Source organism: Ovis canadensis, chromosome 1 (assembly GCF_042477335.2).
Source record: "Ovis canadensis isolate MfBH-ARS-UI-01 breed Bighorn chromosome 1, ARS-UI_OviCan_v2, whole genome shotgun sequence".
NCBI classification, from domain to species: domain Eukaryota; kingdom Metazoa; phylum Chordata; class Mammalia; order Artiodactyla; family Bovidae; genus Ovis; species Ovis canadensis.
The window spans coordinates 118676996-118694288 of record NC_091245.1 but is presented as its reverse complement, the minus strand read 5'-3'; the positions used below and the strand labels follow the sequence as shown (position 1 = coordinate 118694288).

Below are 17293 nucleotides of genomic sequence, written 5' to 3'. Positions count from 1 at the left end.
CCACCAGGAAAGCCCAATATTGTATTTTAAATCAATACTTCAAAAAAAAATCTAAAGGATCTTTGATGAGGGTATTGTAATCATCTAAGGATATCCCAATAGTAGATTTAGAATTTCCTTTGCTTTTATTTTACTGTTGCATATAACATTTATAATGTGTATACATGCACGTACACACAAACACTCATATACAAGCACACTATTTAGATATGACTCTTCACTTTTCACTTTCATGCATTGGAGAAGGAGTTGGGAACCCACTCCAGTGTTCTTGCCTGGAGAATCCCAGGGACAGGGGAGCCTGATGGGCGGCTGTCTATGGGGTCGCACAGAGTTGGACACGACTGAAGCGACTTAGCCGCAGCAGCAGCAGGATAAGAAACAGAGCACTGCTACCACCTAAAGATCCCCAGCGGACTCCTACTCAATTACAGCATTATTTCTCTCTATTAGAACTGGAACTCAAACTATCTTAACTTTTGTGATAATTTGTTTGCATTGAAATTTTTTTTACCTTCAGGGATGCATTTCTTAACAGGACAGTTTATTTTTCTGTTTATAAACTGTATTTAGATGGAACCACATTTCATGAATTTTGCTTCTTGCCTCTTTTTTTCTGCATTATATTTATGAGAGTCATCCATATCGTGGCACGTGCATGCAGGGGTCATAAGTCATTCAGTCGTGTTCAACTCTTTGCAACTCCACGGACTGTGGCCTGCCAGGCTCCTCTGTCCATGAATTCTCCAGTAAAGAATACTGGAGTGGATTGCCATGATCTCCTCCAAGCGATCTTCCCAACCCAGGGATGAACCCACATCTCCTGCACTGGCAGGCAGGTTCTTTACCACTAGCGCCACTTAGGAAGCCCTGGCGGCCTGTGGCTGAGTTGATTTATTTTATTACTGTATGATAGTTGTTGTTATTCAGTTGCTAACTCATGTGTGACTCTTTGCGACTCCATGAACTGAAGCACACCAGGTTTCCCTGGCCTTCACTATCTCCCTGAGTTTGCTCAAACTCATGTCCATTGAATCAGTGATGCCATCCAACCATCTCAACTTTTGTTGTCCTCTTCTCCTCTTGCCCTCAATCTTTCCTAGTATCAGGGTCTTTTCCAGAGTTGGTTCTTTGTATCAGGTGGCCAAAGTATCGGAGCTTCAGCATTAGTCCTTGCAGTGAATATTCAGGGTTGATTTTTTTTAGGATTGACTGGTTTGATCTCCTTGCTATCCAAGGGACTCTCAAGAGTCTTCTTCAGCACCACAGTTTGGAAACATCAATTCTTCAAGACTCAGCCTACCTTATGGTTCAACTGTCACATCGCTATTGGAAAAACCATACTTTGACTATATGGAGCTTCGTTGGCAAAGTGATGTCTCTGCTTTTCAATACGCTGTCTAGGTCTGTCATAGTTTTTCTTCCAAGGAGCAAGCATCTTTTAATTTCATGGCTGCAGTCACCATCTGCAGTTATCTTGGAGCTCAAGAAAATAAAATCTGTCACTGTTTCCACTTTTTCCCCATCTATTTGCCATGATGTGATAGGGCCAGATTCCATGATCTTTGTTTTTTAAACATTGAGTTATTTCATTGTATAACTAAATCTCACTAAAAAAATCAGTTGTAATGTTTATGGATATATGGATTGTTTCCATTTGTGCTTATTGTAGAAAATGTTTTTATGAACATATAGATGTATTTTGATTCTCATATGCATTAACTTTTAAAGATTATATTTCTAAGACTGGAATTTCTAGGTCACAGTATCTCAGTTTCACCAGGAAATGCCAAACTGTCTCTGTGTAGCACCCATCCCTCCCCACATCCCTGAACAGAAGAAACCATTTCTCAGAAAACTTGCTAACACCTGGTGCTGCCAGGCTATTAAATTATATATATATATATATATTTACAAATTTCCTGCTGATAATTTATTCATAGCTCTCTCTTTCTCTCCCTCCTTAAAATTTTTTTTTTTTGCTATTACAAATATTCTAAGGAATCTAATCTCATAGACTATCTTCATCAGATGTTGTAACTATATCTGTAGTATATTTCCTCATTAGTGGAAATGCTAAGTCGAAGTACCGTGAGTATTGATAGTTACAGCCAAATTTTCCTCCCTGAGTCCACCAGTTTATAGTTCCACAGCAGTAATCTGAGCCTATATATCTACATTTCAACAACTGTGGCTATTATTGAACTTTACATGTTTGTCAACCCCATAGGTATTTCATTTTTACTTATATTTATTTAATAATTAGTAAGTTTTATTATTTATTCATTTGTATTTAGTGGATGAAGCTGTTTTATGTGAAAATTGCCAGTTCTCATCTTTTGCTTACTGTCATATTAAATTTGTCAATTTTTTCTTATTAACTATTACACACTTTTTATAAATTAAGGAAATTAGACCTTTTTGTCATATATGTTGCTGTAATTGGGCTTCCCAGGTGGCTCTTGTGGTAAAGAATCCACCTTCCAATGCAGGAGAATTAATAGACATGGGTTTGATGCATGGGTTGGGAAGATCCCCTGGAGGATGGCATGGCAACCCACTCCAGTATTCTTTCCTGGAGAATCCCATGGACAGAGGAGCTTGAGGGGCACAGTTCCCCCGAGGGGCAAAGAGTCAGACATGACTGAAGCAACTTAGCATGTATGCATGTTGTAAATATATTAGTTTATATTAAAATAAAATATATTATTTTAATTTGACACTGATCTTTGGACTTTGTTTACACTAGTTTAATTCCATACAGAAAAATTTATTGATATTGAAATATACCAATTTAAAAATTTTATGAACTCTAGGTTTTAATTCCATTTTAGAAAGGCCTTTCCCATGGTCACTTATGCTTTCTCTTTGAAGTTTTATTGCTTACTTTATGTTCAACTCTTGATGCATAAATTGTTGATAATTAGGTTTGAAACCTTTGAGGCACCAAAATATAGGGACGTGGCTTCCCCCTGCTAATTATTTTTTTTTGTGGGTCTATGATTTTGTGACCTGTTTGAAATGCCAGTGTTACCAAAAAATAAAGTGCCATATGTGTTTGGGTCTATTTTTGGATTCTCCATTTTGTTTCACTGATACCAGTTTTTTCTCCAGTATAAAAAATATTTTTAAATTTTGGTCCATGCCTAGGTTTCAGTAAGCATAACATTTTTAGAAAGCAAAACTTTTTTTTCCTTAACCAAAAAATCAAAGCCATACATAGATACGCAAGCACAAAGAATATGGACACTTCGAGCACACTTGAGCTGGGTTCTGTGGGTGAAGGAAGAAGGATTAATATGCGGCTATCTAGCACAGAGGTTAATGGGCTTAGGTGCCAAGGGTACAAAGGTTTAATGTTTGTGTGGATTTTTGATTGCAGAGAAATGCTCTGTATACACATAAAATTGCAAGCTAGGCAAACAATAGATATTAGGGCTATTATCTGGGGGCAAAGTCTGATCTCATAGCAAATCATAAGGTACCTAGTGACTTGTTGAGTGGTTACTCTTTTTTTTTAAGTACAGTTGATTTACAATATTGTGTTAATTTCAGGTACACAGCATAGTGATTTGGTGTCTTTACTGATTGTATTATAGGTTATTAAATGATAATGAGCATAATTTCTTGTGCTATACATTATGTCTTTGCTATCTATCTATTTTTGTATATAGCAGTTCATATCTGTTAACCCCGTGTCCCTAATCCCTGCCCCTGCTGTGGTAACCACAAGGTCATTTTATGTATCAGTGGGCTCTTCCTCTGTTTTGTATATGCACTGAATTGTATTATTTTTTTGATTCCACATATAAGTGATATCTAGTTACCCTTTATTTAAGTACAGTGCAACCAAGTTGCAGGCATCTAGTTTGCAGGGGTTGTAGGGTTGAAGGGGGAGGTAGACATGGCCTCCTTCAGATAGAAATGGGAACTGGTGTAGTAAAACTGGCTATCTTACACCCTCAAGAAATGGCTCAGTTTTCCAGAAATACAAAGGCCCCTAAATAACACAATATATTTCATTTTACTATTTTGAATGGATAACTCTCTCAAATGCATAACAACTTGCTTCTCTTATTTTTAAAAATGTCACTAATACAGATTATGCACAGTTGCTAAATAAATCAGGTATTATAAAAAAAGCAACATTTTCTGGCCCACCCAATCTTGCTATCAAGGAACAACTACTTTTGAACTCTTTTTACATTTGGATTTTTTCTGGGAGTTGCCTCCTTACCTCTATATATTATATATATCAATACATCCATTGTAAACATTGCTTCTTGACTGTATACTGTTAGAGTTGACTTTCATCTCCCTGTCCTCACTCTGTACAGTTATATAACCTTCCTCTCTGCTTCCATGGTCACCTGCATATTGTTAAATGGCCCACTGAGGTCTATTTCTAGATGTAGCATCTTGTGACCTCTCCCACCTCTGACCTTTGCACTTTCACTTTGCCCTCCCCACTGCTTCCATCTTCTACTTCTCTACATCTTTCAGCTATGCTTTTACTTTTACCTAATCAAGATGGATAGGGCTTCCCAGGTAGTGCTCGTGGTAAAGAACCCATCTACTAATGCAGGAGTCATAAGAAATGTGGGTTCGATCCCTAGGTCAGGAACATCCCCTGGAGGAGGGAATGGCAACCCACTCCAGTATTCTTGCCTGGAGAATCCCATGGACAGAGGAGCCTGGCGGGCTACAGTACATAGGGTGGCAAAGAGTTGGACACGACTGAAGCGACTTAGCGTGCATACAATCAAGATGGATGACATTCACCTACTGTTCTATGGTGAACTCTCCAATGACTTGTTAATTATTTGAGATCCAAGGAGCGGTCGCTGCGTGGGTGCAGGCGGGCCGAGAGGAGCTGCTCCATGTTAAAGGTCAGGAGGGGCGGCAGTGAGGAGATACCCCTCGTCCAAGGTAAGGAGCGGTGGCTGTGCTTTGCTGGAGCAACCATGAAGAGATACCCCATGTCCGAGGTAAGAGAAACCCAAGTAAGATGGTAGGTATTGCGAGAGGGCATCAGAGGGCAGACACACTGAAACCATAATCACAGAAAACTAGTCAATCTAATCACACGGCCCACAGCCTTGTCTAACTCAATGAAACTAAGCCATGCCCTGTGGGGCCACCCAAGATGGACGGGCATGGTGGAGAGGTCTGACAGAATGTGGTCCACTGGAGAAGGGAATGGCAAACCACTTCAGTATTCTTGCTTTGAGAACCCCATGAACAGTATGAAAAGGCAAAATGATAGGATACTGAAAGAGGAACTCCCCAGGTTGGTAGGTGCCCAATATGCTACTGGAGATTAGTAGAAAAATAACTCCAGAAAGAAGGAAGGGAATGAGCCAAAGCAAAAACAACACCCAGCTGTGGACGTGACCGGTGATATAAGCAAGGTCTGATGCTGTAAAGAGCAATATTGCATAGGAACCTGGAATAGGTCCACGAATCAAGGCAAATTGGAAGTGATCAAACAGGAGATGGCAAGAGTGAACATTGAAATCAGCGAACTAAAATGGACTGGAATGGGTGAATTGAACTCAGATGACCATTATATCTACTACCGTGGGCAGGAATCCCTCAGAAGAAATGGAGTTGCCATCATGGTCGACAAACGAGTTCAAAATGCAGTACTTGGATGCAGTCTCAAAAACGACAGAATGATCTCTGTTCATTTCCAAGGCAAACCATTCAATGTCACAGTAATCCAAGTCTATGCCCCAACCAGTAACGTTGAAGAAGCTGAAGTTGAATGGTTCTATGAAGACCTACAAGACCTTTTAGGACGAACACTCAAAACAGATGTCCTTCTCATTATAGGGGACTGGAATGCAAAAGTAGGAAGTCAAGAAACACCTGGAGTAACAGGCAAATTTGGCCTTGGAGTACACAATGAAGCAGGACAAAGGCTAATAGAGTTTTGCCAAGAGAATGCACTGGTCATAGCAAACACCCTCTTCCAACAACACAAGAGAAGACTCTACACATGGACATCATCAGATGGTCAACACCAAAATCAGGTTGATTATATTCTTTGCAGCCAAAGATGGAGAAGCTCTATACAGTCAGCAAAAACAAGACCAACGGCTGACTGTGGCTCAGATCATGAACTCCTTATTGCCAAATTCAGACTTAAATTGAAGAAAGTGGGGGAAACCACTAGACCATTCAGGTATGACCTAAATCAAATCCCTTATGACTATACAGTGGAAGTGAGAAATGGATTTAAGGGACTAGATCTGATAGACAGAGTGCCTGATGAACTATGGACAGAGGTTCGTGACATTGTACAGGAGACAGGGATCAAGACCATCCCCATGGAAGATCAGCCGCCATCATGAATGACACAGTAACTATCCGGACTAGGAAATTCATGACCAACCGTCTGCTTCAGCGGAAACAAATGGTCATCGATGTTCTTCACCCTAGAAAGGCAACAGTACCTAAAACAGAAATTCGGGAAAAACCGGCCAAAATGTACAAGACCACACCAGATGTCATCTTTGTATTTGGATTCAGAACTCATTTTGGTGGTGGCAAGACAACTGGCTTCGGCATGATTTACGATTCCTTGGATTACACAAAGAAGAATGAGCCCAAACATAGGCTTGCAAGACATGGCCTGTATGAGAAGAAAAAGACCTCAAGAAAACAGCGAAAGGAAAGCAAGAACAGAATGAAGAAAGTCAGGGGGACTGCAAAGGCCAACGTTGGTGCTGGCAAAAAGAAGGAGTAAAGATTCTGCAGTGACTGTATCTGTGGTGATTGTGCAGATTTTTCATGAAAGAGAAAATAAACTAAGACCTTTTACATGTCAAAAAAAAAAAAAGACCATCCCCATGGAAAAGAAATGCAAAAAAGCAAAATGGCTGTCCGAGGAGGCCTTACAAAGAGCTGTGAAAAGAAGAGAAGCGAAAAGCAGAGAAAAGGAAAGATATAAGCATCTGAATGCAGAGTTCCAAAGAATAGCAAGGAGAGATAAGAAAGCCTTCCTCAGCGATCAATGCAAAGAAATAGAGGAAAACAACAGAATGGGAAAGACTAGAGATCCTTTCAAGAAAATTAGAGATACCAAGGGAACATGTCATGCAAAGATGGGCTTGATAAAGGACAGAAATGGTATGGACCTAACAGAAGCAGAAGATATTAAGAAGAGGTGGCAACAACACACAGAAGAACTGTACAAAAAAGATCTTCATGACCAAGATAATCACGATGGTGTGATCATTCACCTAGAGCCAGACATCCTGGAATGTGAAGTCAGGTGGGCCTTAGAAAGCATCACTATGAACAAAGCTAGTGGAGGTGATGGAATTCCAGTTGAGCTGTTTCAAATCCTGACAGATGATACTGTGAAAGTGCTGCACTCAGTATGCCAGCAAATTTGGAAAACTCAGCAGAGGCCACAGGACTGGAAAAGGTCAGTTTTCATTCTAATCCCAAAGAAAGGCAATGCCAAAGAATGCTCAAACTACCACACAATTGTACTCATCTCACATGCTAGTAAAGTAATGCTCAAAATTCTCCAAGCCAGGCTTCAGCAATAAATGAACCGTGAACTTCCAGATGTTTAAGCTGGTTTTAGAAAAGGCAGAGGAATCAGGGATCAAATTGCCAACATCTGCTGGATCATGGGAAAAGCAAGAGAGTTCTAGAAAAAACATCTACTTCTGCTTTATTGACTATGCCAAAGCCTTTGACTGTGTGGATCACAATCAACTGTGGAAAATTCTGAAAGAGATGGGAATACCAGACCACCTGACCTGCCTCTTGAGAAACCTATATGCAGGTCAGGAAGCAACAGTTAGAACTGGACATGGAACAACAGACTGGTTCCAAATAGGAAAAGGAGTACGTCAAGGCTGTATATTGTCACCCTGCTTGTTTAACTTCTATTCAGAGTACATCATGAGAAATGCTGGGCTGGAAGAAGCACAAGCTGGAATCAAGATTGCTGGGAGAAATATCAATAACCTCAGATATGCAGATGACACCACCCTTATGGCAGAAAGTGAAGAGAAACTAAAGAGCCTCTTGATGAAAGTGAAAGAGGAGAGTGAAAAAGTTGGCTTAAAGCTCAACATTCAGAAAATGAAGATCATGGCATCTGGTCCCATCACTTCATGGGAAATAGATGGGAAACAGTGTCAAACTTAATTTTGGGGGGCTCCAAAATCACTGCAGATGGTGATTGCAGCCATGAAATTAAAAGACGCTTACTCCTTGGAAGGAAAGTTATGACCAACCTAGATAGCATATTCAAAAGCAGAGGCATTACTTTGCCAAGAAAGGTCTGTCTAGTCAAGGCTATGGTTTTTCCAGTAGTCATTTATGGATGTAAGAGTTGGACTGTGAAGAAGGCTGAGCATTGAAGAATTGATGCTTTTGAACTGTGGTGTTGTAGAAGACTCTTGAAAGTCCCTTGGACTGCAAGGAGATCCAGCCAGTTCATCCTAGAGTAGATCAGTCCTGGGTATTCTTTGGAAGGACTGATGCTAAAGCTGAAACTCCAATACTTTGGCCACCTCATGTGATGAGTTGACTCATTGGAAAAGACTCTGATGCTGGGAGGGATTAGGGGCAGGAGGAGAAGGGGACAACAGAGGATCAGATGGCTGGATGGCATCACTGACTCGATGGATGTGAGTTTGATGATGGACACGGAGGCCTGGCATGCTGTAATTCATGGGGTCACAAAGAGTCGGACACGACTGAATGACTGAACTGAACTGAAAGTTTGAAAACTAATAATCAGTGTTAACATTAGGATTGCTCTGTAGATATCACTCATCATATAACAAAGGGTTTGTGTTGTTTTTCCTTTCTTTTATTTTGTGTCTGATGTATGTGTCTGTGTACGACCTCCATGTCATTGAATGGTGAACATTGCTGTACAATGGAATTGACCCCTTCTTAAACACAGCATTATCAACATGACATAACTTTCCTTAGTGTGAAAGAGACTATAAGTAAGCTATATATAACTATATACGAAAACCCATTCTTTACTTCTTTTGTTACCCCACATCTTAGTTCAGGCTGCTAAAGCAAAATACCATAGATTGGATGGAGTAAACAACAGACATTTATTTCTCACAGTTCTGGAGGCTAGAAGTCAGAGGTCAAGGTGTCAGCAGATGTAGTTTTTGGTGAGGGTTCTTTTCCTGGCTGCCTTCTCATTGTCTTCTCAAGGCAGAGGGATGTGGGGGGTGGGGGGGACGGGGAGGGGGAGTTGGGAGGGAGAGAGAAGGAAGAGAGAACACACACTCGTCTCTTTCTCTTCATATAAAAACCTTTAAAGTCCCTACCGATCCTAATCCCCATCGTGAGTGCTCTACCCTAATGACCTGAACTACACCTAATTCCAATAGCTCTTCTTCCAAATCCAGTTGCACTGGGGATTATACATTTTGTAGGGTACACAAACATTCAGTGTGTAACTCTCCATCAGCCTCCATTTCCCATCTCTCCTTGTAGGTGGTGTGTCTTTGTGACTGAATCACATCTTTGCTGAAAGAGTCCATGCAAGCTTCCCTGCATTTCTTTGGTGAGTGTGCTGGACTGGTCCATATTGTAGGTCAAGGTGACCAGCTCTTTTCATCCCCATTACTGTGATGATCCCTCACACAGGCTCAGAGAACTCTTCCACCCACTCCAATGTGTTAGGATGATATTAGGACTGAAAACACTTACCCAGGTACTCTATTGTCTCACACTCCAGGTCTGCTGGGATCACATGTGGGAATTCTAGGATGTTATGGATGCTTGTCAAGCCTTCTTCCAGGCTGAGCATCATGGGCACCAACATTGAAGCTTCAGGATATACAAGGTAATAATTCTCCCCCAGGTGCAGGAAGTCTCCCTATCCCCACCCCCTCCCCGCACTGAACATGCAATTCTCAGCAAGTAGCTCTGTGTCTGCCTCCCACACCCTTGGCTGGGACTTCTTGGACCCTTTGCTGTCATGCCATTTCACGAGTCCTAGCTTTCCATGACATTCCTCCCAGGGCTTAGCAGTGCTGGTCCTAGAGCATTCCTGGAAATTCAGCTATGGTCAGCTTGCAGGCCCTCCTGCCTCCTGGATGCTCTGTTGGGTGCTCCACAGCTCTGGGCCCTCCTCTGGCTCCTGCTTCTGTCTTCTGCCCTTGCTTCATCAGTGAGCCTCTTTCCACAGCAGCCACTTGCTCAGGCTTTGGACCACAGCTATTCTTCTAACCTCTGTCCCCAAGGCTCTGCTCTCGGCCTGAAGATCCATTTTGGACATGTGCAGCCCCTTGTGGTGCTCAGAGCCCGGGCAGTGATCACGTCATGCCCCTGAGTGTCAGGTGTAGCAGGGAGCAGAACCCCAGGTGGCCCTGGGGATGCTGCACTGGCCATCAATCTCGAGGGAACACCTGTGGAAAGGGGGGAGGTGGATTGTGAGAAAGCAGCCTAATGGGCAGATACCTGATTGAGCCTATGGAGCTGCTGCTCCTCAGAGGAGTGAGTGTGGTGTGAGACACCAAGTTGAAAGAAGAAGGGGCACTGAGAGGTGGGTACAGGGGAGCTCCCAGGGCACACCTCCTTTCTAGGGACCAGGTTGTCCATGATAAGGCATGGTGATTCATTCCCAGGGGCACGGAAGGATCGGAAGAAGGTGGTGCCATCATAGGACTAGAGGTGGGCCAACATCACCTCCAAGGGGCTTGCAGGTGCGAGACGCTGGCAGCTCTTTCCTACTCTGTGACTCTCCAACTCTCTCCAAACTTTTTCATGCCTCAGGAGCCCAGGGTTGTAAAACCGGTTTCTGGGAACCTCCTTCCCAGCCCAACTTCAAAATGTGGGAGTGGTTGCTACTCAGCAGGGTGGGGAGAGGGGGAACCTAGTAACATTTACTGCTCATTTATTGTTAACAGATTTTTTGATGTTGGCCATTCTAACTGCTGTGAGGTGATACCTCATTGTAGTTTTGATGTGCATTTCTCTAACGAGTGATGTTGAGCATGTTTTCAGGTATTTATTTCATGTATTCATTTCTTTGGAGAAATGTCTGTTTAGATCTTCTGCCCATTTTTGGAATGAGTTGTTTATTTTTCAGATATTGAGCTGTAAGAGCTGCTTGTATATTTTGGAGATTAACCCTTTGTCAGTTGCTTCATTTGCAGTTATTTTCTCCCATTCTGAGAGTTATCTTTTCATCTTGTTTATAGTTTCCTTTGCTGTGCAAAAGCTTTTAAGTTTTATTAGGTCCCATTTTTGTTTATTTTTTATTTCCATTAATCTAGGAGATAGGTCAAAGAGGATCTTGCTGTGATTTATGTCAAAGATTTGTATTGCCTATGTTTCCCTCTAAGAGCTTTATAGTTTTTGGCCTTACATTTAAGTCTTTAATCCATTTTGAGTTTATTTTTGTTTATGGTGTTAGGAAGTGTTCTAGTTTCATTCTTTTACATGTAGCTGTTCAGTTTTCCTAGAACCATTTATTGAAGAGGCTGTTTTTTTTCCATTGTGTATTCTTGCCTTCCTTGTCAAAGAAAAGGTGCTTATATGTGCAGGATGTGGAGAAAAGGGAACACTCCTGCACTGTTGGTGGGAATACAAACTGATATAGCCTATAGAGAATGGTATGGAGGTTCCTCAAAAATTGGCAATAAATCTACCATATGACCCAGCAATCCCACTACTGGGCATATACCCTGATAAAGTCACAATTCTAAAAGACAAGTGTACCCTACTGTTCATTGCAATGGGGTATTTACTATTTACAATAATTCACTATTTACACTATCTATGATATATTACACCATTTACAATATATTACACTATTTACAATACATTCACTATTTACAGGATATGGAGGCAACTTAGATGTCCATCAGCAGATGAATGGATAAGGAATTTGTGGTATATTTATACAATGAAATATTACTCAGTCATAAAAAGGAATGAATTTGAGTCCGTTGTAGTGAGGTGGATGAATCTAGAGCCTCTTATACAGAGTGAAGTAAATCAGAAAGAGAAAAACAAATATCATATGTTAATGAATATATATGGAATCTAGAAAAATGTTATTGATGAATCTAGTAGAGAATGGACTTGTGGGCACAGCAGGGGAAGGTGAGGGTGGGGCGAACTGAGTAGCATTGATATACATACACTTCATGTGTAAAAACGTTGGTGGGAAGTTGCTAAACAACATGGGGAGCCCAGCATAGTGCTTTGGGATGGCCTAGGGGGGTGGGACGGAGAAGGCAATGGCACCCCACTCCAGTACTCTTGCCTGGAAAATCCCATGGACGGAGGAGCCTTGTAGGCTGCAGTCCCTGGGGTCACGAAGAGTCAGACACGACTGAGCGACTTCACTTTCATCTTTCACTTTCATGCATTGGAGAAGGAAATGGCAGCCCACTCCAGTGTTCTTGCCTGGAGAATCCCAGGGACGGGGGAGCCTGGTGGGCTCCCATTTATGGGGTCACACAGAGTCAGACATGACTGAAATGACTTAGCAGCAGCAGCAGCAGAGCGGTGGGATGGGGGAGGTGAGGGGGGTTCAAGAGGGAGGGCACATGTATATATAATTATAACTGACTCATGTCCTTGCATGGAAGAAACGAACACAACATTGTAAACCAATTTTCCACCAATTAAAAAAAAAAAGAACATTCTCTGGGGAAGAAAGTGGTTGACTGGAGGACAGGAAAAGGAGAGGCTTTACTTACGAACTTGAGTTCTACACTTCTATTCAGTTCAGTTCAGTCACTCAGTCATGTCTGACTCTTTGCAACCCCATGAATTGCAGCATGCCAGGCCTCCCTGTCCATCACCAACTCCTAGAGTTCACTCAGACTCACGTCCATCGAGTCAGTGATGCCATCCAGCCATCTCATCCTCTGTCGTCCCCTTCTCCTCCTGCCCCCAATCCCTCCCGGTATCAGAGTCTTTTCCAATGAGTCAACTCTTCACATGAGATGGCCTAAGTACTGGAGCTTCAGCTTTAGCATCATTCCCTCCAAAGAACACCCAGGACTGATCTCCTTCAGAATGGACTGGTTGTATCTCCTTGTAGTCCAAGGGACTCTCAAGAGTCTTCTCCAACACCACAGTTCAAAAGCATCAATTCTTTGGCACTCAGCCTTATTACTTATCCATAAATAGAAATTTACTTAAAAATATAGCAACGAATTACCAAAAGCATTTTTTCAAATGTCAGTTAGATGGCCTCAAAAGGAGAGGTGGTATTGCATAAGGGAAGAGGGAAAATGAAAGACAGAGTCAGAGTTGGGTGCACTGCATGAATATCAGGAGAAACCGGTTTCTGCAGGCATACACATGTCCTGGGGTGAAAACCGACCTGATGAGGAAGGAGCTCACGCACTTTTCACATGGAAGCTGCAGGTCCACGGGATTCCTCCTCTGAGAGCAGACTTTCAGACTGGAAACCCTTCTCACCCAGTGGCAGCTCCTATAGGAGGCTTCATCACTGAAAACTTTCATACCAATGTACATGATTATTGGCTATGTTTTAAGATAAATAGTCTGCAGCCACACAGGTCCACACTGCTCTAAAGGCAATCTGGGGGCTTCCCTGATGGTCCAGTGGTTAGGAATCTGCCTGCCAATGCAGGGGACATGGGTTTGATCCCCGGCTGGGGAAGATTTCGCGTGCCATGTGGTAACCAAGTCCCTGCCACACAACTACTGAGCTTGTGCACCACAGCTACTGAGGCCCCAGAGCCCATGCCCGCAACGGGAGGAGCCGCTGTGAGGAGGAGCCCACACACCACAATAAAGAGAGCCCTGCTCCCTGCAGCTGGAGAAAACCTTGTGTGGAGCAATGAAGACCCAGCACAGTGTAAAATAAATGAACAAACAAGTATATCTTAAAAAATATAGGCAACAACCCAGGCTCTCTTACCTGCTCTCAACTGAGCAATCACATGAGTAATCAAGACTGCTGCTGCTGCTGCTGCTAAGTCACTTCAGTCGTGTCCGACTGTGTGCGACCCCATAAATGGCAGCCCACCAGGCTCCCCCATCCCTGGGATTCTCCAGGCAAGAACACTGGAGTGGGTTGCCATTTCCTTCTCCAATGCATGAAAGTGAAAAGTGAAAGTGAAGTTGCTCAGTCATGCCCACAGCCTACCAGGCTCCTCGGTCCATGGGATTCTCCAGGCAAGAGTACTGGAGTGGGATGCCATTGCCTTCTCCGGTAATCAAGACTATTAAAGGCCAAACCATTGAAAACAACAGGGGCTGTCTTTTCTGACCACTTTTGCCCACTGGGAAACAGATTTTTACATTGCAGCCTAGTACAGTGTTCATGCAAATTCATACACACACACATATGAAACAAATCTTTGTAAAAAATACTTCAAATTACATGGGATGGATTCAATTTTCTATTTTATTCTTTACTGTTTGTTTGTTTGTTTTTTTAATTCAGTTCAGTTCAGTTGCTCAGTCGTGTTCGACTCCTTGCGACCCTGACTTCTTCACGGTCCAACTCTCACATCCATACGTGACCACAGGAAAAACCGCAGGACCTTAGTTGGCAAAGTAATGTCTCTGCTTTTGAATATGCTATCTAGGTTGGTCATAACTTTTCTTCCAAGGAGTAAGCGTCTTTTAATTTTTTTGATTAAGCAGTAATAAATCACCCAGTTTTATTTTTAGATACAAATTAGTGTATTCAGTTGTTTCAGGTGAAACTAGCACATGCGGACATCCCGCTCTAAGCATGAGAAACTCCTGAGTTTCAATGATTTTGTGAATATACTCCATGGTGAATATTATTACAACTGTATTTTAACTACATGCAATTTCTTCAGAGTATGCCATCCAGTGAAATCAGTCCTTAAATAGTCAGATAAAAGTGCATCCCTTTTGAAACTACAAAGTACTAATAAGTGGAGTGATTTGGGGATGGCATTTGGCCATGGAAATATGAAAGTGAAGTGAAGTGAATTCGCTCAGCTCAGTCGTGTCCGACTCTTAGTGATCCCATGGACTGGTAGGCTGCAGTCCATGGGATTTTCCAGGCAAGAGTATTGGAAGGGGTTGCCATTTCCTTCTCCAGGGGATCTTCCTGACCCAGGGATCGAACCCAGATCTCCCGCGTTGCAGGCAGACGCTTTAACCTCTGAGCCACCAGGGAAGCCTATAGGACTTTTTTCAAATTATAAGCTATATTTTTAAACTAGTAGTGGAAACAATGAGTGCTGTGAAAATGAATATGCTTTCATTTCAGTTCAGTTCAGTTGCTCAGTTGTGTCCGACTCTTTGCGATCACACAAATTGCAGCATGCCAGGCCTCCCTGTCCATCACCAACTCCTGGAGTTCACTCAGACTCATGTCCATTGAGTCGGTGATGCCATCCAGCCATCTCATCCTCTGTCGTCCCCTTCTCCTCCTGCCCCCAATCCCTCCCAGCATCAGAGTCTTTTCCAATGAGTCAACTCTTCACATGAGGTGGCCAAAGTATTGGAGTTTCAGCTTCAGCATCATTCCTTCCAAAGAAATCCCAGGGCTGATCTCCTTCAGAATGGACTGGTTGGATCTCCTTGCAGTCCAAGGGACTCTCAAGAGTTTCTCCAACACCACAGTTCAAAAGCATTAATTCTTCGGTGCTCAGCTTTCTTGAATATGCTTTAGAAATACATAAAGTAATTTCATAAAATAAATGTTAACAATTAATAAGAATTTCTGTAGCACCCATTACCAGATAATGATGCAAAGAGGATTATGATAAAAATAAGTCATTGGTTCACTTCATAAAAATGCAATACCACAAATATTGCAGGATACACTTCAGCTATTATTTTGGAAATGGAAAATGATTTAATCTTTAGTTGGTCATATTTTTTTTCCCTGGTATACACCTTTATGATCCAAACAATGTCTATTTATCTTTGCATCCTCACCTTGGAGTATACCGTGATTGCTAAACAAAAAAAGCAATAAATTAATATGCATTATATCAAGGTGAAGTGTCTCAGATATTCAAAATATTTTCTAAGATTTAGCTTTAAACCATTCAATTCCTTTTTCTTTTCCCAACATTTTTATTTTAGGATTAGTTCAACCTTTATGTACCTCTAGTTAGTTAGGTACCTCTAATTTTTACCACCTCATGTAAAAATTTGGTACCCAGTATCTATTATAGTACTTCTTAATCCTATAATTTTGTAGGATAGGTTCTACTTTTAGTCAAAATAACTGAAAGGAAATGAGCAATTATGGATGAAGTCATTTAAACTGATACAGTAAAAATAAATAAATAAATAATAGATAAGTCAATTAATCAGTAATCAATCTCATGTATTTATTTGGGTGTCTTTCATACATCTACTCTTAGCACACTGATTCTTTCATTCAACATATAACTGAATGCCTATACCCTAGCATATATTTTGTCATACAAATTTAGGAGTGTGGAGTGTAGTGTGTTTATATGCCTTTGTGAAATGGTCTGTCCCCATCCACACAGATGTGGGGAAGGCAGCAAGGTAGACCCTGTGGGACGCGATGTTGGGACAAAGGGAGGACTGTCCAGGTTGCCTCCTCTCAGAGGACACTGGTACTGAAGGCCTCGGGGAGAAGGCCATACCCAGTGGGTCAGATTAACAGCATGCACTCCCCATGGTTGATTGATTTCTACCTCTCTTCTGAAATAATCAACTTAATTGATATATAACTTACATACATTAAAATGCCCCCATTCAAAGCATGTATCTCCATGAGTTTTGACAAATTCATACTCTTGTGTAACCATCACCCAGTGATGGTATAGAACTTTTCTATCATACAGAAAATTTCCCTGTGCTCCTTTGCAGAGATGGGCCCATCCTCCACCTCACTGCTGGCCCTGGGCAACCAGTGATCTGCTTCTGCGTTCCTTTTGTTATCTCCGTGAAATGTGAGACTTAATCCCCAACAAATCAAGAGAGAACTGTTGGGTCAGGGTGGAAAAGGAGAGCTGTGTGTTGATGTGGCTGGTGTGGGGGAGGCAATACTGACTTGTGAGAGATGACCAGAAACAGTGAACCTGGAGGGGTTCCAGTGGATGGGTCTAGCTGGGCCTTCCTAGGTGGAGACATGCCTTCCTTTGGAAGCTTTGGAGAATTGGTTCAAATTGCTGAAATCTTTGGTCTTTTCAGGTTATGGGCATTTGGGTGAAGATAGGAGGACTGACCCTGATGGAGAGGATAGATATTTTGGAGGTACTCCTTTGGGAAAGCCTAGTTTGGGATAGGTAAAGGATTAGTGTTAGAAATTTGACTGCTAAGTCGCTTCAGTCGT

At 42.0% G+C, this 17293-nt stretch overlaps 1 pseudogene; it reads left to right on the top strand.

The window, feature by feature from the left end:
* The first annotated feature begins 6341 nt into the window (after positions 1 to 6341).
* On the top strand, positions 6342 to 6844 carry LOC138430165 (small ribosomal subunit protein eS24 pseudogene; annotated as a pseudogene).
* Positions 6845 to 17293: the final 10449 nt, after the last annotated feature.